The sequence below is a fragment of the Misgurnus anguillicaudatus genome, chromosome 19 (genome assembly GCF_027580225.2).
Source record: "Misgurnus anguillicaudatus chromosome 19, ASM2758022v2, whole genome shotgun sequence".
NCBI classification, from domain to species: domain Eukaryota; kingdom Metazoa; phylum Chordata; class Actinopteri; order Cypriniformes; family Cobitidae; genus Misgurnus; species Misgurnus anguillicaudatus.
The window spans coordinates 29271951-29293742 of record NC_073355.2 but is presented as its reverse complement, the minus strand read 5'-3'; the positions used below and the strand labels follow the sequence as shown (position 1 = coordinate 29293742).

The following is a 21792-nucleotide window of genomic DNA, read 5'->3' as shown; positions in this document are numbered from 1 at the left end:
GAAATGTAACATAAGAGATGTGGGAATCAAATAAAAAATGCGCACCTTTTATTAAATTTCTGTATTTTATTTGACACCCTTCTTCACGTTACACTCTCGGTTTCACAGACAAGGCTTAACATAGTCCCAGGCTAAAATACATATTTAAGCTGAAAACGACTTCAGTAAATGCAACCAGTCAAAGATATTCTGGGAAAATTTGCCGACTAGACGTTTTTAATAGAAAGTGGTTGAGTAAAGGAATCTGAGAAAGTTTCATTTTGGAGAAGGTGAGACTTCTTTTGAGATCATGCCTTTGCCAGACATGTCACAATTTTTATGAATATACATTTGTGCGGTATACATAAATATTACTTATATAAACTAAACAATCCTTCATTTTTAAAATCTACGTCATCACATGCAGTAATTCAAACCCATTGGAAACTAGACGTTAAAGTTATGAGACAAGTTTTAATGCATAGATTTTTACAAAGAATTCCTGATTGCCCTCAAATAAGATTATAAGGATTTATCTCTATACATATAAAAGAATGAAATATTTGTAAAGGCTTTTCTCATTGACCTTTCAATAACTAGTAGTTTTAAAGCTGCCTTAAAAACATTTAAATTGAGAAGTTTGCCTTTTGATTTTCACAGATTCAAAACAGTGAAAATAGATCAAAAGTTTCATAGATCAAAAGGAATGTCACTATATGACTAATGCCACAGTTTACTGTATTCACCAGCAAACAGCCATTGTCCTACCAGATCTTTTGTCATTTTAGTTGATTAAGTATCTTATTCACTGAAGGGTTAACTCTGTGTACAGTATACTTACAGGGCTTTAAGGAAGCAGAATTTACTTTCTTGGCAATGCTAGTAGTTTCTTAGACCCTCCCAAGGGTCATGTCACTGTAGACAGCACTGCTTTGTGTTTGAATTGCCCAGTCACAGATGTTTCTTTTTAAATGTCACCGGACGTCATGAGAGGAAAGGTGATTGGCTGAATGTTAGCCGTTTGTCATCCACACTTCTTGCTTTCCCTGAAGAAAGCTTTGTGAGTTGTGTCTGACTTTTGTGTCTGACTCTGAAAAAATTCAAAAAGAACGCCTTTAAAAGGAAAATACTCAAACCACCTTAAGAAGAGTTGTGTTGGAGTTTCTGTACTGTGAGTTGTTTTGTACAAAAGAAGAAAGTTTTAATACGAATTGCAAACTTAAAATGTTTCTTGTGGTAAGTTGTGTCACCACAGGGAGTGGAGTTTGCTGCCAGGCAGTTGTTGCTCCAGGTTTCCAGGCATTCGTTTTATCCGAAAGCAGTGTTTATTTTCCCCCTGAGTTTTTCACCAGACAGAGAAGTGTAATGTGATATCTTTTGTTTTTCCCATTCTTGAAAGCATGCAGGCGGGCAAGGGAGAGACACACCCTTGGACAGGCGTTATAGGTCTCCGTCACATTTCTCCCCTATCCCTCATTCAGATGAATGCTCTTTTATTAATCCCTCAGGTGTGCTGGGGAATTTTCTCTTTTGCTGAGGATGCTAGAAAAATCTAATTTGTTTGTGCAATACCTATTTTTCCTCTGGAAGACAATACCAAATATTAGTGAAATTAATATTTAATATTATACAATTTTATAAAGCAGCATTCTAATATTATCAATAAAGAAAGAATCGAAACATCAGCATGTGCAATACATCACATAGACCTGAAGGGGGAGACAGGTGAATTTCTACTGTAGTAAAGTCATAATAATGTCTTAATTGAACATAATTCAAAATTATGATGGGATTTTAGTTCTATAATTTTTTAAATTTTATTTTATTGTAGATATAAAAACTTAAAAATGATGTTCAGATGAATAAATCAATGTTAAAGGTGCAATCCATAACCTTTCTTCTCTGTTGACGCATATGTTTGAAAAGTGATACCTTTAGAAATGTTTATGATACTTAAAATATTTTTATTGCCTGTGACATTATAATAATTAAACACTCCTATAATTAAAATGTGGTAAAACATTATATGACAAAAAGCATGTAAAACATTATATATGCATATTTTTATATATCAAACTGACATATTGCAAAATTAAAGCTATGGTTTAAATTATAAATCATTTTGTTAATTGAGTTAAGTAAGGACACTGTTTTGAGCAATGTTTCTTATGTACTTGGTTTACTTTTTGTAAACCAAAAATAGTTGCGAATTGCATTTTAATGCCTATATTTTTGAAAATTCAAACATTGCACTCTGATTGGCTTTTCCATTGGTCACATGACTTCTGAAAGCAAACAAATCATACAAAGCTGTATAATGGCACTGACACAGAAAAGACTGTAAAAAGCAGTGTCTGCCCATGAAGGTCTCTATATCCTCAGATAGCCCGGGGCAAGTGCACATAAATGTCATTTTGTTGCCAAGGAAACTATTCCACCTGGCTAGCTTAAGATAAACCCAGTCACCGCTTTTTCGGTCTGCACTGATATCAGATGACACTGGGGGTGTGCTTGTGTTTTTTTAACTTGAAAACCAAGAAGCGTGTGCCTGTCATCATCTGCTTTAAGTTATCTTAAAGACTGACAACAAAGCAACAGGCTGTAAAAGGTTTGCTCACATTCAGTTTGCTTTACTGTGGTGAAATCACTGTAACACAGGGCTTATGTATGGCAGCAGCAATGTGATTAACACACCAATGTTTAATAAATGAAGAGTAAATATTGACAGTTGAATCAAAAGATTATTTTTCATCTTTTGAAGCTCATTTAATTCATTTGTTTTGTGAGGATTTTAGAATAGCTTTATTATGAAGTAATAAGGCTAACTGAAGTTGACAAGATATACTCTAAAGCAGGATTTTCAATCTGGGGTCCCCCCAAGGGTCAAAGCAAAGTAGACTGTAAAGTCTACTGTGGTAAACATTTGCTGTCTTCATAATATCACAATTACACATAACACAGTTTAAATGTTTCTTCACACAAATATGGTTGGAAAGGGGTTCCTCACTAATGGTCCATCATAAATTGGGGTCCCTGCCATCATAAAGTTGAAAACCCCTGCTCTGGAGAATGTCATGTAGATAAAACATTCAATTGAATAAATAAAGGAATTTTATCTTGCCTCATATTTGATTTTAAATCAAAGACATGCATAAAATTTTAAACAAATGTAACAAATAAACACTCTACTGTTGAATGTTGCATACTGTTAACTCATTTGGATAAAAGCATCTGCCAAATGCACAAATTAAAATCGAGTCATGAGGCCCAGACTGCATGTTTCTGCAATTTTTCTTTTTCATTTTTAGAACCTATTGACAATTCGTAGGTATTTTACGAGCAGTGGCGGCTTGTGACTGCTCATTCGAGGGGCGCAAATTCAAAATATGTGTTCGGAGTGTCATGTGGACCATGTGCATCATGAGTTTTTTCAAAATAAGTGCCTGCTGCACAGGCGTCAAAACAGTTTATGATAAAAGAGACGCTCACGTTTACAAAATACACGCATGACACTACCTTAACAATAAACTCTGATTACGCATGAGATTATGTGAGCACCTGGCAAACGCGAGCGTCTCTTTTATCACAAACCCTTTAGACGCGTCTGCAGCAGGCACTTATTTTGACAAGACACGTGATGCACACAGGATCGCTCGACGCGCAGAACACATATTTTGAAATTACAAACCACACACAGGGCCGCCTTAACCTCATGTGAGGCCCCGGGGCTAAGAGGTTTTGTAGGCCCCCCTTCCCCTCGATTTATGGGCTATTTTTTTAAGTGTAATATCTAGGTAATCTACATATCAAAATGCATTAGTTTCTTTCGAGACATACAACAGTGAGTTTTCCCTCTTTGAGCCAGAAAACACCATAATATTGTTATTAACATATCACTGAGCCCACTTGAGCATAAACACAAGACACTTTATTTAACAACCACACACAGCAACATGTGGTGATAATAAAACCAAAATGTGTGAAAGTATATATGTATGTTTATAAGCTTTATGTTTATTTAGTTTTTGGAATATACAAATTTGCAGAAAATTGCCACTCACTAACTAAATGCTCACCAATATAAGAAGTTAAAGTTAGTTTTAAAGTGAAAATGCATTAATGATAACAAAAGATAAGTCTTTATAGACAGAATCTTATTTTTTAATCACTTATTTATTTTGTAGGCTATTGAAGATATAGTATGCATTGTATTTAGTATTTATGCATACATAAGCATGTGAAACGACCAAGTATGCACAAGACAGACAGGGAACATACCTGTATATAAGATCTTTAGATAATGAGATTATAATGGTGCTATCATGGGATGATCATTTGAGATGGTCTTGTCGCTCTTTACTTTATTAGACTTGCACCTTTACCATTGCGTCTCTTTCTCGTCTTTCTAAACCAACAGATGTGTGTACTGAGCTAACGTCGCGTCAAACTACATCGCTCCAGCTGCGCACGCGTCACTGATATAAACGCGAGTAAACTTAAACTTTATAACCACTAACAGCATTATGTGCGGGAACGCCTTTCTTAATTTAGCGCACAGTTTCTTGCGCACGTTTGGAGAGACTTCTGCATGCCAGAGACTCAGACAGCTGCAGGAGCACAGAGAGAGCGAACGAGCGAGCGCGCGCACGAAAGAGAGAGAGAGAGAGAGAGCTGCACCTCACTAGAGCTTATTATGAAATTTCAGAAATTACTCTTTCATTTGTTGGTGGATTATTTCCCGTTTCTCTGTCACACTCAGTCTAACGTGCAGGAATGTCAAGTTGACAACGCGCACTTAATTACATTACGCGGAATAAAAAATATGTTACGTCTAACATTTTATTTCACGTTAAGTTACAACGGACCAATCAGCAGCCATGAAACGTGCAATTAGAGTGATTGACAGAAAACCTGACAAGTTACAAAACAATATGACCTTTTCAGCTCATCATGAACGCAAACTTGGGAGGCCCTTGAACTTGGGAGGCCCCTGGGCTTCAGCCCAGGTAAGCCAGTGCATTAAGGCGGCCTTGACCACACACATGACGGGCTACATACATGTTGTGATGAACTTCACATCGAGCACTCTCGAATAAAGAAGTCACCGGCCGCCACTGTTTACGAGCCCCTAACTCAATAGTAACCGGGGTCAAGGCAGTTCGTATAAAAATGTAAGAATGTGGTCGTACGAATTTATGCGAATTATCCACCTCGTAAAATACGTACGAACTGCCATGAGATAGCATTGGTTGTGCTTTGGTGAGCTGTCAGAAGGTCTGATTTTTCAACATAGAGCCTTTAAGACGAAAGCACTGAGATTCATGGACATTGTGAGATATGCTCTTAAATCTTTTTTCCAGACATCTCAAGGACAAAAACATGTGCTTTCTTTTCTTCAGTGTCGGACGGGTTGATCACGGTTGAACTAGCAGTCATGTTTGCCAGATTTGAATTTGCTCTCTGAAGCTTGACCATACCCCACGCTAAGACGCTGGATGAAGGACTGGTCAAGTTGAATAGTCAGTATGCACTCCAAGAAACCGAAGAATGTGTGACCAATCAAAGCACTTATCCTGAAAAGCTAAGGGCATGTTTGACACTTGTTAACAAGTGTGCTTTTGTGAAAAGCCTGTGGATCATTGACAGTTGATCTTTAGTATTGTACAGCACTCTACAGAATGTCACCAAGGTTTTTCATTATACACAGCCTTCAGTTGGTATGCTGAAACAACATGACTTTTGTTTAGAAAAGTGTCTTAACAAAATAAGATCTGTCGTGAGAGATCCAGGAATTTAGCCAAGTCTCCATTTAAACCAATATCTATGGAGGTTTCTTCAGTAATGGGCTCCTGTGAGAAACCATTCCTTAATCTTTCACCTAAATATATTAAACTTTTGAGCGATTGGTGATAGTTAATTACAATAATTACGCTGCTGGGATTCGTCACCTGTGGCTGTGAAATTCTAACCTGAGATGACTCCTAAAAAGTTTGTGTACACTCACCTAAAGGATTATTAGGAACACCAAACTAATTCTGTGTTTGACTCCTTTTATCTTCAGAACTGCCTTAATTCTACGTGGCATTGATTCAACAAGGTGCTGAAAGCATTCTTTAGAAATGTTGGCCCATATTGATAGGATAGCATCTTGCAGTTGATGGAGATTTGTGGGATGCACATCCGGGGCACGAAGCTCCCAATCCAACACATCTCAAAGATGCTCTATTGGATTGAGATCTGGTGACTCTGGGGGCCATTTTAGTACAGTGAACTCATTTTCATGTTCAAGAAACCAATTTGAAATGATTTGAGCTTTGTGACATGGTGCATTATCCTGCTGGAAGTAGCCATCAGAGGATGGGTAGGTACATGGTGGTCATAAAGGGATGGACATCGCAGAAACAATGCTCAGGTAGGCCGTGGCATTTAAACGATGCCCATTTGGCCCTATAAGGGGCCTAAAGTGTGCCAAGAAATCATCTGAATGTCTCAACAGAAATCGAGACTCATCAGACCAGGCAACATTTTTTCATTCTTCAACTGTCCAATTTTGGTGAGTTTGTGCAAATTGTAGCCTTTTTCCTATTTGTTGTGAAGATGAGTGGTACCCGGTGGGGTCTTCTGCTGTTGTAGCCCATCCGTCTCAAGGTTGTGCGTGTTGTGGCTTCACAAATGCTTTGCTGCATACCTCGGTTGTGATGAGTGGTTATTTCAGTCAAAGTTGCTCTTCTGTCAGCTTGAATCAGGCGGCCCATTCTCCTCTGACCTCTAGCATCAACAAGGCATTTTCGCCCACAGGACTGCCACATACTGGATGTTTTTCCCATTCTTTGTAAACCCTAGAAATGGTTGTGTGTGAAAATACCAGTAGCTGAGCAGATTGTGAAATACTCAGACAAGCCTGTCTTGCAACAACAACCACGCCACGCTCAAAATCGTTAAATTCACCTTTCTGTCCCATTCTGACATTCAGTTTGGAGTTCAGGAGATTGTCTTGACCAGGACCATACCCCTAAGTGCATTAAAGCAACAGCCATGTGATTGGTTGATAAGATAATTGCATTAATGAGAAATTTAACAAGTGTTCCTAATAATCCTTTAGGTGAGTGTATATTAAGTTAACCCATGTGGGAATACATGCATAGGACAAAACTAGTCTTTACCAAGCAGATTGCACAGAAGGAAGGACCTCAAATAGATGCAGTTTCAGCCTAAATTTGGATGACAAATAAAACAGAAGTGCACTCATTAAAGCACTCAAGTTATTAAGATGTGCACTACAAGATCATCGCACAGGCTAGGAGCAGACTTACAAAGTGATTAAACTGGGCTTAATGGAATGCAATGCAGTGTGAACACAAGAAATAGAGCAGTCTAACATTTTGACACGAATGAACAAGTCTCAAGCCCTCTGAATCTCATGGGCTGACGGTAACAGCATTGAAATGTGTGTGAGTGAGCTTGTAAAGTGCAAAGGAAAGGGAGGATGCAAATGGTCGCTCTTGCAGTGTGTCGGTGGCCCAGGGGAAACGTCTCACTGGCATCACCAGCCATCACAATGATTGGATTCGCTCAGTACAAAAGTGCTAATCTTGCTATTTCTCATTTGTCTCTATAAAGCTGTAAAGGAAATAAGAAAGTCAGGACAAAAACATCAGCCCACATTTTTAGACTCGAGCTCCTGAAACACTGAATGTCAGAATATGACAGCAAACCCACCACAATTTGTTATTGTGCTGTGTTTCCAGGCCCTGCAGGAGTTTTAAAATGGAGAACAGGACCAGTGAGCTGGAACAGGACATCTCTGATGGTACAGAACAGACTCGAGGAGTGGGCCAGACAACCGAATTTAAGATTGCGATAGCTTCCCACACATGGTAAGTCGGTCAGACAAACTTTTTGTTTTTTGGCTTTTTTCAACTTTTTTATTAAGAATTTGGGAGATGATGTGGATGGAAATGTAAGGGGATTGGCAAATGACAAATCCCAGATTGCATGAAGATTGTAACATTTTACATTCACATGCATTTGGCAGATCCTTTTATTCAAAGCAACTTAAAGGTATAGTTCATCCAAAAATGAAAAAAAAACCTGTCATCATTTACTCACTCTCACGTTGTTGTTACAAACCTGTATTCATTTCTTTGTTCAGATATTTTGAGGAATGTTTGTAACCAAACCGATCAGAGACCGAGACCCCATTGACTTCCAGTGTTGGGGGTTGTGATCGAACTCATGACTTTTTTATGTGCAACCAGATCAATTTAATGGTTTATTTTCTACATACTAAATGAAGTTTAATCTAATCGTTTTTTAATCTCTTATTCTATGTTAACTTTCCACATTTAACTGCCACATTAGGTTGAGCTCAGAGCAAGTAAGAAGAGACTCAGTAGTTCTCAGTACCGGCATAAGCACAGTTCCTGTGTACATCATGATTTTTATTATGTCACCTGTTGTCTATACACAAGCACCACTCTTCTGAATGATGGTAACCACAAAACTCAAAACAAAAACTCTTCTAAATCTCAAAGATTATTTAACCTTAAACACTAACAAGTCTTTCTTTTTTGTTAAAAGCACAAAAATAGCGTTTACTTTCTAATTTACTCTCCAAATGCAGTCCCATGCAAAGCATGCTGGGAAGTTCAAGTCCACTGCCTAGTTAGTTTTATTTACTTAAATAATTCAAGTAGTTTCAACACAAAATTATTAAGTTAATTTCCTTACAAATTTAGGTGGATTTTACATGATAAAATGAAGTGAAATTTACTGAATAATTTGTTAATTTAGAATTACTTACCTTTTTTGTGTTATTTTTACTTTTTACAAATTTTTTTAGTTTAATTTTTCTAAGGCACAGAATCTCGTGAGATGTCACTTTTTGAACGGTTTTCAAACAAACGGAGCATAGCTAACTTCTCCCACTCCCTTTCGTGCTTTCATGAACGCGCCCATCCCCCACCCCCAAATCCTTCTTGTTGTTTATTGGCTGGAACACTTTGTTTTGTTTCGTGGTGCTAGGTTTGGCCACTGTGTTTATATTGCAGTTTGTGGGGGCTGGGCTGTCTACAGAGATCGCGTTTTTTTACAGTTTGATCAGCGGACAGGCAGCAAGCAGATAGTGAGGAGATGTTTGCTGTATGTAAAAAAAAATTATGGTCTAAAATCCGTGAATACGCTTAAAGCACCTTTAATATTTAAGTTACTTTAGTTTAATTATTTTGATGAAAAAAAATGATGTACTGAATTAAACTAAACGTAGTCACATTATGCACTCTATGCGTAGACGCCTATGTGGGAACAGTTTGAGTCAGAAACTGAGATGGCAGGCCAGAGCTCAACATTTTTGTGATGAAAATGCAATTTCTGAATCTGAATGCAGAACTTTTCAGTCATAAAAAACACCTGCAAGGCCTGAAAGAGATCAAGCCTCAGCCAAGAAAAAGTAACGCAAAAGTAACTAAAAAGTAATGTATGCATTACTTTTCATGAAAAGTTTTCATGGAATACATTTTTTTTTCTTGAAAGTTTCATAAACACTTAATTCAAGAATTTTTTTCTTATTCCATTGGCAGACTTTTTTTTCTTGTTTTAAGCACGAATTCGCTTAAATTTGATATTTTTTGTCTAAAAACTAGACTTATTTTCCTAGGTCATTTTGCTCATTAAGAAAATACATCTTAATTTAAGACTTTTAAGATATTTTTACTGAAAACAAGACAAAAAATACTAAGTAAGAAAGTCATTTTTTGCAGTGTATGATTAGCATTTACCCCAGTTTTTTTTGGGTATTCCCCATAATCACCCTTCCCCTAACCCCCCCAGTCAGCCTATGTATATTCACATCCTCAGCTGTCATCTATCTTTAAAGGCACACATTCCTTTGAGTCAATTATTGTTTGGCTCATATCTCACCCGTTGTTTACGCCGTCTAGCCTTTGTTATGAAATCTTTCGGCTGTGTCAGCGCCCTGCATGACTCTCGTGGTAATAGCGCAGCTTTCACCGCTCATATTGCAGTTTGTCCGACAGGACCCCACAACGGATCTGTGTGCCAGCTTGGAGATGTTTCCCTGTGCATTATGGGAAAATTACATGTCTGTTAAGATAAAACGAGCAGAGTCGGTGGCACAGTAATTGGATGTAATATTAGACCTCTCTGATGTAGTGTAATGTGTGTGTGTGTGGCACTGAGGTGTGTGATATCCGTGGGACCGCATATACGCTGGAACGGTGATGTTTGTGCACGTGACGCAGTGCGGCAGCTGTCTGACTTCAAGGCCGCCCTGGAGTTCATTGTTTATAAACCAGGAGCGTTGCATATGCCTGCGCAGGACATTTTCCTGTGTACCCCGCCAGGTGTAAGATAAACATAAATACACAGCTCACAACATGATAATAAAAGGCATTCATGATAAACTTGAAACGTGCATTACTCTTACATTGCACATGCAAAGCAGGAATGCAATGTAGTGTAAGAATGTCATTGTACAGTGAAGATATTTATTACAAATAAACCTGAAAAACCCGTTCAACCATGGCATCCATCTGGATCGATTCATTACCCAAACGTTTGGTTGTTTCAACCCAGGCACACCTTTATAAAGGAAATTGATTGTTCCAAATAATGATGCATGAGCGTTTCCAATGGCAATACTAAATAGCACATGCGTGACATGCAAACCTCTAACATCCACAGACCCTATACTACATTTTCTATGTAGTTTCTATGTAGTGGAAAAAGGTCCATAGACTATGTTCCACTAGGTAGGCTACAGATATGTATACTTGGTACCAATATGTACCTCTGAGATACTAATATGTGACCACAAAAGTCTTAAAGTTATTTTTTTTTATTGAGATGTATACATCATATGATAGCTGAATAAGTAAGCTTTCCATTGATGAATGGTTTGTTGGGATAGGACAATATTTGAAAATCTGGAATTTGAGGGTACAAAAAAATCTAAATATTGAGAAAATTGACTTTAAAGTTGTCCAAATGAAGTTCTTAGCAACACATATTACTTTCAATAAATACATTTTCTATATATAATACAGTAGGAATTCACAAAACATCTTAATGGAACATAATCTTTACTAAATGATTTTTGGCATAAAAAGATTATTAGTTTTAACCCATACAATGTATTTTTGGCCATTGCAATACTTATAACTGGTTTTGTGGTCCAGGGTCAGATATGTACTAATAACGGTATAGCCCCAGTGACAGCTGGAGTACATATTTTGACAAGTTCTTCTGACCATGTACTCGCACCAGTATTTTGGGCACATTTATAAAAGCTATTTAAATGTAGCCTACTAATTTTACTAAGGCTTACTCCTGGCTTAAACAAAGCCCTGTCTGTCAAACCAGTGGCCAGTTGTATAAAACTTTAAGACTAGTCTTTAAAGTTAGTCATGAATTTATTTCTTCAAGACTAATCATAACTGGTTAAAGTTTTCTACATAGAAAGGTAGATTGGTCTAATTTAAATTCAAATAATAAGACTGATTAGCCCTAACTAATTTAGTCATACTCATTCTTAAGACACAGTCTTAACTTCATGGCTATGTTTATGCAACCGGCCACTAATGACAAATATATTACCAGAAAACTTTTGTGACTCTGCTGTCGAAACTCTGCTACTGTAGCCATTTTTTGAGATGTACTGTTTTCTACATAAAATCATCCTATGTAATAAAGAACATTCAGTGACTGAGTAAGGTCATGTCAAAGAATGAAATCAATTGGAAATCAGTAATTTAAAGGTGCAGTGTGTAATTTTTAAAAGGATCAAGGATCTCTTGACAGAAATGCAAAATAATATACAAAACTATATTCGACAATTGGTCCCCACAACGTGATAATTACCAGGTACACACATGCACACACACACACACACACACACACACACACACACACACACGCACGCACGCACGCACGCACGCACATACACACACACACACACACACACACACACACACACTTCATCGGTGTACTATAGTGCTTTGCCACAAACCAGCCTGTGACGTTGACACGATATAAAGTTTAAACTCGAAAGACAAAAATATCACGGACAACACCACCGTTTTCAATATTATACTATTTTCTTACCTCAACTTAGAAGAATTAATACATGCCTATCTTTTTCCAATGTGTGCACTTTTAATCTTTGTACAGCGCTCCGTAAATGTTTTAGCATTTAGCCTAGCCCCATTCATTCCTATGGCTCCAAACAAAAGTTTTATTTTGTGCCACCATACTTGTGTAACTACTCACGTAACAGTCTTTAAATAGGAAAAACATGGAAGTGTTTGGTTGTTTCTAAATTCATCCCTGTTTGGGGCCATAGAAATGAATGGGGCTAGGCTAAATTCATGGCACATTCAGGAGGCGCTGTACAAAGATTAAAAGTGCACGCTTTGAATTAAGATAGCTATGTATTAGTTTGTCTAAGCTGAGGTAAGAACATAGTAAAATATTGAAAAACTGTGGTGTTTTCCTTTAAAATTAATAGATGCTAACATTGTCTTCAATGATGTGCAACCCAACTAACTCAATTAACATTTAAAAAAAAGATGGTTGGTTAGTGTTTCAAGATGCTTTAATGCTCCTAATCTCCTCATTAGACTGAGACTTTAGCTTGCATTTCACAAGAAAGGGTCATCTTTTTTGATTTGTTGTAGGAATCTATTCACACGATCTATTCACATGAATTATACAAATCAGGAAAAGACTCAAACACGGCCAAAAATGACATTTGCTTGCAGTGATGGCAGACTATGAGTGCATTAAAGGGTTCATCCAAACATCCTGTCAACATTTACTCACCCTCATGTTGTCCCAAGGCTGCAAAATTGTTTTCCCTGCTGAACACAAAGGAATCAATGAATCAAGATATTTGTAATCAAGCAGGAAACAGGAGCACCATTAACTTCCGAAAAAAAAAGCACTATGGAAGTCAGTACTTAAAAACTGCTTGGTCACAAACATTGGTCAAAATATCTTCATTTGTGTTAAGCAGAACAAAGACATTTATACAGGTTTTTAACAATTGAACGATGACAGAATTTTTATTTTTGAGTGAACTATCCCTTTAAAGGGGCCATGGCACAATACTTTTTTAAGATGTCAAATAAATCTTTGGTGTCCCCAGAGCACATATGTGAAGTTTTAGCTCAAAATACCATATAAATAATTTATTATAGCATGTTTAAATTGCCACTATGTAGGTGTGTGCAAAAATGTGCCGTTTTGGGTGTGTTCTTTAAAAAGCTAATGAGCTGATGAAATTCAAACACTGATCAGAATGATGGTGGTTTGTTGCAACTAAAACTCAATTGTGCTTTTCTCTGCACTAAATGGCAGTGCTGTGGTTGGATAGTGCAGATTAAGGGGTGGTATTATTATAATAAGAGCTCCTAATGACATCATAAGGGGAGCCAAATTTCAACAACCTATTTTTTCATGTGCTTTTAGAGAATGGTTTACCAAAACTAAGTTACTGGGTTGATCTTTTTCACATTTTCTAGGTTGATAGAAGCACTGGGGACCCAATCATAGCACTTTAACATGGAAAAAGTCAGATTTTCATGCCATGGCCACTTTAAAGGCACTTGAATGTGCTCTATAATATGACAAAAAGGTGCTTGGCTACACATCTGTTTGTGGCAGGTCAGGCAGTTAAAAGAGTGCTAACCAGCCAGGTTAACTGCTTATCTCTTGATGACAAAGGCATTTGTTAGGTCTATAAATTCTTGTTATATGCAAAAGGCTATGTTGTTTCTTTGCATGTTACCAGCCTTTACATAACATACAGTTTTGAAGTTATTGAAGTTATTGCAGTTTTGAAAGTGCCACCCTTGGCTTTAGTGGTTGCTACGCCCCATTCATTTAAAAGAAACGAAAGTGAAAGTGTTGCATCTGTTTGTGGATTTTTCCCTTAGTATTTGAGCATCAGCTTTGTAAAGCACGGACCAACTATCTTTCAAACAGAGATGATAAGACACATTGTGTAATGGGATTCTTAAAGTCTGGGCTTCAGAATTGATTTTCTCATAGCAGTGAACCAGAAAGCACAAAGCAAGCCTACAAATGTCTGACCACGACTCAGAAAGTTTTCTGAACACAGCACTCTACAAGGTTTTGTGTTGTGGCATGTAGAGTAAATCTAGCTTCTATTTGAAGAGGATAAATGTGTTTTCATCCCATTTGTTTGCACAGCAATCCTAACACACAGCTCCTGTTGTGCCAGCAGGGAGCTGTCCATTGAACCCTATCCAAGATCAGGTATTGTAGCTACATGATTAGCAAAGTGACATTCAATCTTAGTTCTCAGATTGAATACACCCATTCGATGGAGTTTTGTAATGCCATGTGTGGATTCTGGTTTTCCAGACTTATTAGCCCGGTTTATTCTCAGTTGGTAAAATCAATGAAACTCCAAGATCATTGTGGGTTTTGTTCAGCACTAAATATATTTGGCACGGATGCCATTATGGGAAATGCTTTTTACTTTGATCTTTACACTTGAATCTCTCCCCTATACGTACACCATATGGTTAATCCATTTTTAACCCAATAAACTCTGTAGGTCTGAGGTCAAACTAAGTCACCACAGCAACAAGCCAGCTGGCTTCATGACATCGCGAGCAGCGTTCATGACACAGTTGCTCCAGGATAAACTCAGCCCAGAACAGTTAAGAGGAAGGAAAATACTTCTATTTCGGTTGTGCTCTGACCAGCTAAAATTTAATCCATTTCTAGCAAAGGAAATAGCCAGACGTGCATTTCCTCAAAATACCAGCTACGAGTATTTTGTTTCTATGAATAGTGCCATGTGTTGTTGGATGTTAGAGTGTGTGTATGGGACGTCTGGATCATCAGTAACATTAAAGGAGGAGCGGTAGATGAGGATTGCTTGCAACGACCTCAAACAGCTGCGCAAACACACTCCCATCTTCACAAATCACATCAAGTGCAGTTAAAAAGACTCTGAAGAATGGTTGAAGCCAATGGTAAGGTAGCTGGTTAATATAAGGTGTGTTTAAAGGAAAACACCACCTTTTTAAATATTTTACTATGCTCTTACCTCAACTAGACGAATTAATATATACCTATCTTTTTTCTTTGCCAGCGCTTTTAATCTTTGTACAGCGCCTCGTGAATGTGTTAGCATTAAGCTTAGCCCCATTCATTCCTTAGGATCCAAACAGGGATGGATTTAGAAGCCACCAAACACTTCCATGTTTTCCTATTTAAAGACTGCCACATGAGTAGCCACACGAGCAAGTATGGTGGCACAAAATAAAACTTTTATTTGGAGCCATAGGAATAAATGGGGCTAGGCTAAATGCTAAGACATTCAAAAAGCGCTGTACAAAGATTAAAAGTGCACGCATTGAAAAAAGATAGGTATGTGTTAATTCATCTAAGTTGAGGTAAGAACATAATAAAGTATTGAAAAAACGGTGGTGTTTTCCTTTAAAATCATGTTTGCAGCATAAAACACTCGCAGAGATGATACAGAAATTTTGATGTTCACATGAATATCAGGGTTGTGCACCATTCGGAATTAAGTACTTTTATAGTTAAATTCCATTGGAATAATTGAATAGTAAGTATTTTTAGTTTTTAGTATTTTTAAAAGTTTGAGATGACGTAAAAACAGATGCTACTTTGTACGCTAATTCACATACAGCTTGTTCAAAAAGAAAAAAAAAGTGTCCTTTTAAATGCAAATGAGCTGATCTCTGCACTAAATGGCCGTGTCGTGGCTGGATAGTGCAGATTAAGGGGCTGTATTATCCCCTTCTGACATCACAAGGGGAGCCAAATTTCAATTACCTATTTTTTTCACATGCTTGCAGAGAATGGTTTACCAAAACTAAGTTAATGGGTTGATCTTTATCACATTTTCTAGCTTGATAGAAGCACCGGGGACCCAATTATAGCACTTAAAGAGACACTCCACTTTTTTTGAAAATATGCATTTTCCGTCTCCCCTAGAGTTAAACATTTGATCTTTACCTTTTTGGAATGCATTTAGCTGATCTCCGTGTCTAGCGGTACAACTTTTATTAAACCACTTAGTCCCCTGCTATTGAAAGTGACTAAGGGGACTATTTTCGGCTGCTGTGTAATATCATTGCGTCTCCTGCAGCCATGTTACGTCAGCAAAGTCCTTGATTATTACGCCAGAATGAGAGTATAGTTCCTAGCCATATCTGCCTAGAAAATCATAACTTTTCATTTTCCATCAGTCTTAGTACACGATGTAACTACAGAAAAGTCAAGTTTTAAATAGGAAACATATCGAAACTCTTTGGTTATTTTTTGCGCAATGCTAATGGTCCAATCAGATTAAATGGATTATGCTAAGCTACGCCAAAAGTGGTACAGCCAGACCCGGAGATCAGCCGAATGGATTCCAAAACTATGAAAATCAAATGTTTAACTCTAGGGGAGCTGGAAAATGAGTATATTTTCAAAAAAAAGTGGAGAGTACCTTTAAACATGGAAAAAGTCAGATTTTCATGATATGTCCCCTTTAATGCTTTTTATATATTTGGTAAACTAATTTTCATTTTATAGACTATGGTGGAATAACGCTTCATTTGCAAGAATTCTTACAATTACTCAAGTCATGTAAAAATAAACAGCTCACCAATGACATAATCTGTAATCTGTCCCTGCCCATTTTGTTTTTTAATTTGGACCGAAATTGCTCTATAGTGTGATGGTTTCATTTTTTTAAATTGCAGTTCAGTAAATTAAACTCTAATTCAAATTAAATTCATTTTCCAGAATTTTTTAACGTAAAATGGCCCAAAGCTTTCACCTGGGTGGGCAGTAGCTTATACCCTTCAAAAAGGTCTTAATATGTACCATTTAGATAAAGATATGCATTTCGTACCAATATCTTTGAAATGCAATTGTGTACCCTAATATGAATTTATTAGGTAATTTTTTAAACTTTTTGATCATTTTTTTCTGACAACGTGAATAATAGTCAGTTCTTAAAGGAACAGTATGTAAGAAATGTATATCAATTAATCATAAAATGGCCCTGATATGTCACTAGACATTAAGAAATCATTTTCATTTCAAATACTTACATCACTGACAACAGTGGTCCGGCCAGGATATTATCATTTAAAAAGTTGCAGCCCTCAACTGATGTTTATGTTGTCATGTTGTGTATTGGCCACCAGTTGTGTGATTGCAGTACCGGTTTTAGCCACAAGTTTTGTGATTGCAGTACCAGTTTTGGCCACAATCCTACATACTGTTCCTTTAAGTTCTACATTTTGCCCAACACTGATGGTCATCCATGTACAACAGAGCTACAATTACTGCATTTCATGGACCTAGAGTATATCAATCATTTATTAAGGTTATTGAAGTTAGTTAATTCAGAATGTGTGGTCTCAAGTCAATGGCTAGCAGCCCAGATTAATCAGTTAAGCAGTTGGCACAGAAACCACTCCAATGGCAGACAGGAACTAGACCTTGTTCAAGAGCCTTGGCACAATTAGAGCTCATGTATTGTAAAAAAACTTTCATTTAGTTTCATCAGAACTGGCCACTTTAGTCTTATTTTCCCTTGACTTACGCAGGGTTAAAGAGCACTTGAAGTTAATCAGAACAGAGAGAGAGAGAGAGAGAGAGAGAGAGAGAGCGAGAGAGAGGGAATTTCATTACGCTTGTTAAGTAAAAGCAACTACTGTCATGATGTTGGAGAGCCCTTGACTCCTCAGCACAAATGCACCCCTGAGGCTCACATGTTTTAAACAAATGAATGACAGATAAAATGCAAATTGTATGGAAACGTGTCCCGTACAATAAATGTGTTGTCCTGTACTCAGCCAATCATGGGAAAGGTGTAGCAGGCAACGACAAAACGGATTTTACTGCCAACATAATAGAGCTCTTTTCTTTAATCCCCCCTCCCACCAATTTCTCCCCAAGCAAATGGGTGGTGTCCACACGCAGTACAAGAGGTTTGAGTTAAGACCAGATCAAGTTCCTGGTGGGAATCGTAAAAGGGGGAGGATCTTCCTGTCTAGGCCGAGCGGCACAATTTCAGTTCCTTGTTTCTCTACTGAAATCATAGCTCATGAGTAAAAATGTGGGTTGAGTTTTTAGATAGGATACAGGGATGTCTGAGGCCACACTACTGGAAGGTTGAAGCTTGGTGTAATAATTCTCTGTAATTCTAAGTTTTAGAGTTAAAATAAATATTTTTCTCTGTTTCTTTGTATGTACGTTTTAAAACATAAAACTAGTTAATTTGGGGCAGTGCCCTTTTATTATTTGCATCAATTTGTACCTAAAGAGTTCATATAAGTACATTAAAGGTATTGGTATACAATGGAACATTTTAGGAATATTTCAAAAGGTACAATCCCAGTCACAACCTGTGTATCCTTCTTTCTAAGAGTGTACCTGGAGAAAAATGCATTGGAGAAAAAAAGTGTGACTGGTGTCCTGCTGTACATTTTCTCATGTCAAAGCAACTATTACTGCAGTTACTATAAGAGGATTGAGGGACATATCCCTTTAAAAACAATATGCTTTTGCTTTGATTCTTAAAGGGACAGTTCACCCAAAAATGAAAATAATGTAATTAATGACTCACCCTCATGTCGTTCCAAACTCGTAAGACCTCCGTTCATCTTCGAGACACAGTTTAAGATGTTTTAGATTTAGTCTGAGAGCTTGTTGACCCTTCATTGAAAATCTTCGTACGGTATACTGTCCATGTCCAGAAAGGTAATAAAACATAATCAAAGTAGTCTGTGTGACATCAGTGGGTCAGTTAGAATGTGTTGAAGTATCGAAAATACATTTTGGTCCAAAATTACGACTTTATTCAGCATTGTCTTCTCTTCCGAGTCTGTAGTGAAGCGCATGCCAAGACTAAAGTCACGTGACTGCAGTGACAGGGATGACGTATGACACAGCTGACGTGTTATCTGGTGCGCCCCAGCTGTTTTTTTTGTGTGCACCCGGGCTTCGTTTACAGTCTGAGGGAGACACACACTGTAAGTTTGAAAAAAAAACTTTTCTGAGGATAATACGTCATCCGTGTCACTGCAGTCATGTGACTTAAGTCTCGCGCATGCGCTTCACAACAGACGCGAAAGAAAAGACAATTCTGAATAAAGTCGTAATTTTGGACCAAAATGTATTTTCGATACTTCGTAATTTTTGTTTTTTTTTCCAAAAAATATTTTCGATACTTCAACATATTCTAACTGACCCACTGATGTCACATGGACTACTTTGATGATGTTTTTATTACCTTTCTGGACATGGAAAGTATACCGTACGTAGATTTTCAATGAAGGGTCAAAAAGCTCTCAGACTTAAACTGTGTTCTGAAGATGAACGGAGGTCTTATGAGTTGGGAACGACATGAGGGTGAGTCAATAATGACATTATTTTCATTTTTGGGTGAACTATTCCTTTAAGCAGTGTACACTCTAAAAATGTCTGGGTTATTTTTGACCCATAATGGGTAAATACTGGACAGAACACGTGCTGAGTTAAAAATTACCCCATGCTGGGTCAAAAATGACCCAATGTTGTTGTTATGCAACTATGGGGTATAATAACCCAGCAGTTGGGTTAAAATAACCCAGCATTGGTTTAATTTTTAACCCAGCACGTGTTCTGTCCAATATTTACCCATTATGGGTCAAAAATAACCCTGACATATTTAGAGTGTATGCTACAAAATTTTTCCCGTTTGAGCTTAATCTGCAGTTTTGTATAAACGGTAAACTAGGTGTTTGTTTGGCATTTCGAAATTCACCTAACCTGCTTGTTTTTGGCCTGTGGGAGGAAACCTGGAGTAAACCCACGTTGACCCAGGGAGAACATCAGAAACTCCACAAAGAAAGGCCACCTGACCTAGCCGGGACTGGAACTTTTTTCATTGCATTTACAATTTTAGACATGTGGTATAGTCCAACCCACCCCAGAGGGTTTCTCTGGTGTATTTCTCCACCTGTGACCAGGTCATCACCCAGAGCATAGTGATCCTGAAACAGCCTGCAGATTCTGACCTGCCTCCCCTGCACTTCTCACCCCGACTACTAAAGAATTCTGATTATTGCATAGGCCGCTTTGTGTGTTCACACTTGCAGTCTGCAGCCCTGCAGGATCCATGCGTTCCATTAACTGTCTGGAATTTAAATGATAACTGTCCCTATTACTGACAAAAATACCCACAATTCCCATCTTCATCATCACTGAGGTGGAAACTATCTCTCTGTGCATTCACACAACAGAGAGCATTTGATAGAGCATTAAGTTTACATTTAGTCATAGCAGTAGCGATAAGATGGAAGAAACCAGAGAAAAACCTTTTGCTCCTAAGTTCACAAACTTCCACAGAATGTGGATTGGCTATATATATATATTTCACATATGGATTCGGATCTAGTCCACACGCTTACCCAGGTCATAGACTGCATAAAGTCATACCACATTCCCGTCACAGATGCCTGAAATGGAATTCTTGTTCTATTTTTTTGTCTCATTAGGAAGAGAACTGAAGCATAATGTTAGTCTGGAGAAAAGTCTACGGATGTACGGAGGCCACGGTGGGGCCGCCTCAATCTTGAGCTCCACCCTATATTGCTCTGCTTGGCAGGCGGCCTGCTATTTCACAGCTGTCTGGATCAACAGAATTTCCACATCGCTACACCGACCGAGCCAGAAGCATCCAACAAAAAGTCTGAGCACATAAACATGCTTTGTGGGATTGAGACCAGAACCGGATATGTAAACTGAGCTTCGATGTGAAATGTGCAATTTTCTCCAATTAATACATTTACATTGACATGTAATCACGAATGGTTTAAGTTTGGGTTGGTAATTATCTGTTGGTTAACCAATGGCAAATGATGGCAAAATAGTTCAATTCTATTCAGTGGAAGAGAAATTCACCTTTACCACAATGATATCAAATGTCTATGTGATTATTGTATGTGTTTATGGGATTGTTTTGCTTTAGTTTTTCTTATCATTTGAGTTAAAAGAATAATAGTACAATTAGTATTATAATATTAATAATACGCTAATAATAGTGTCACATTTGGTTTTTAACAAGGCTGTTTATGAATACACATTGTATCACATCTGCATTTTTTCCTGCGACAATTAAAGGTGCAGTGTGTAATTTTTAAAAGGATCTCTTGACAGAAATGCAAAATAATATACAAAACTATATTATCAGGGGTGTATAAAGACTTTTTTATAATGAACCGTTATGTGTTTATTACCTTATAATGAGACGTTTTTATCTACATGCGAGATGGTCCCCTTACATGGAAGTCGCCATTTTGTGCCACCATGTTTCTACAGAAGCCCTTAACGGACAAACTTTTTTACTAAGTTGTCTCTGACGATGTTTGTGCGGTGACGGCTACCGTAGCTTCTCTATAGGGGTTTTCACACTGCGCTTAACCCTGGGTTATCTTCATTCTAAACCCCGCTTTTAACCCTGGGTTAAGGAGCGTTTCACACCTGTCATTTGAAAGCGGTGTTAGCACCGCTTTTTACCCAGGGTTATGAAACCCTGCTCTTTTGCAAAATATATGTGCGTGTACTGTGTCTAATAATTGTGTATATTTAACCACACACATTCATATATTCATTTCAGAATTGTTTTACTTATATATAATTGTTTTTAATTTATTTTTAATATAGAATATATAAAAATATAAATAAATATATAAACATGTAAATGTTTCTTAAATACATACATGAATGTGTGTGTATTTGTTTATACATAAT

The 21792-nt window shown here is 37.5% G+C and overlaps 1 long non-coding RNA gene across 1 annotated transcript; it reads left to right on the top strand.

Annotated features, from left to right (window-relative positions):
* The first annotated feature begins 33 nt into the window (after nt 1–33).
* Nucleotides 34–21379, top strand: LOC129436207 (uncharacterized). The gene is made up of 3 exons (XR_008641747.2): nt 34–269; nt 7728–7856; nt 20538–21379. It is a non-coding gene; the product is annotated as an uncharacterized lncRNA (long non-coding RNA).
* Nucleotides 21380–21792: the final 413 nt, after the last annotated feature.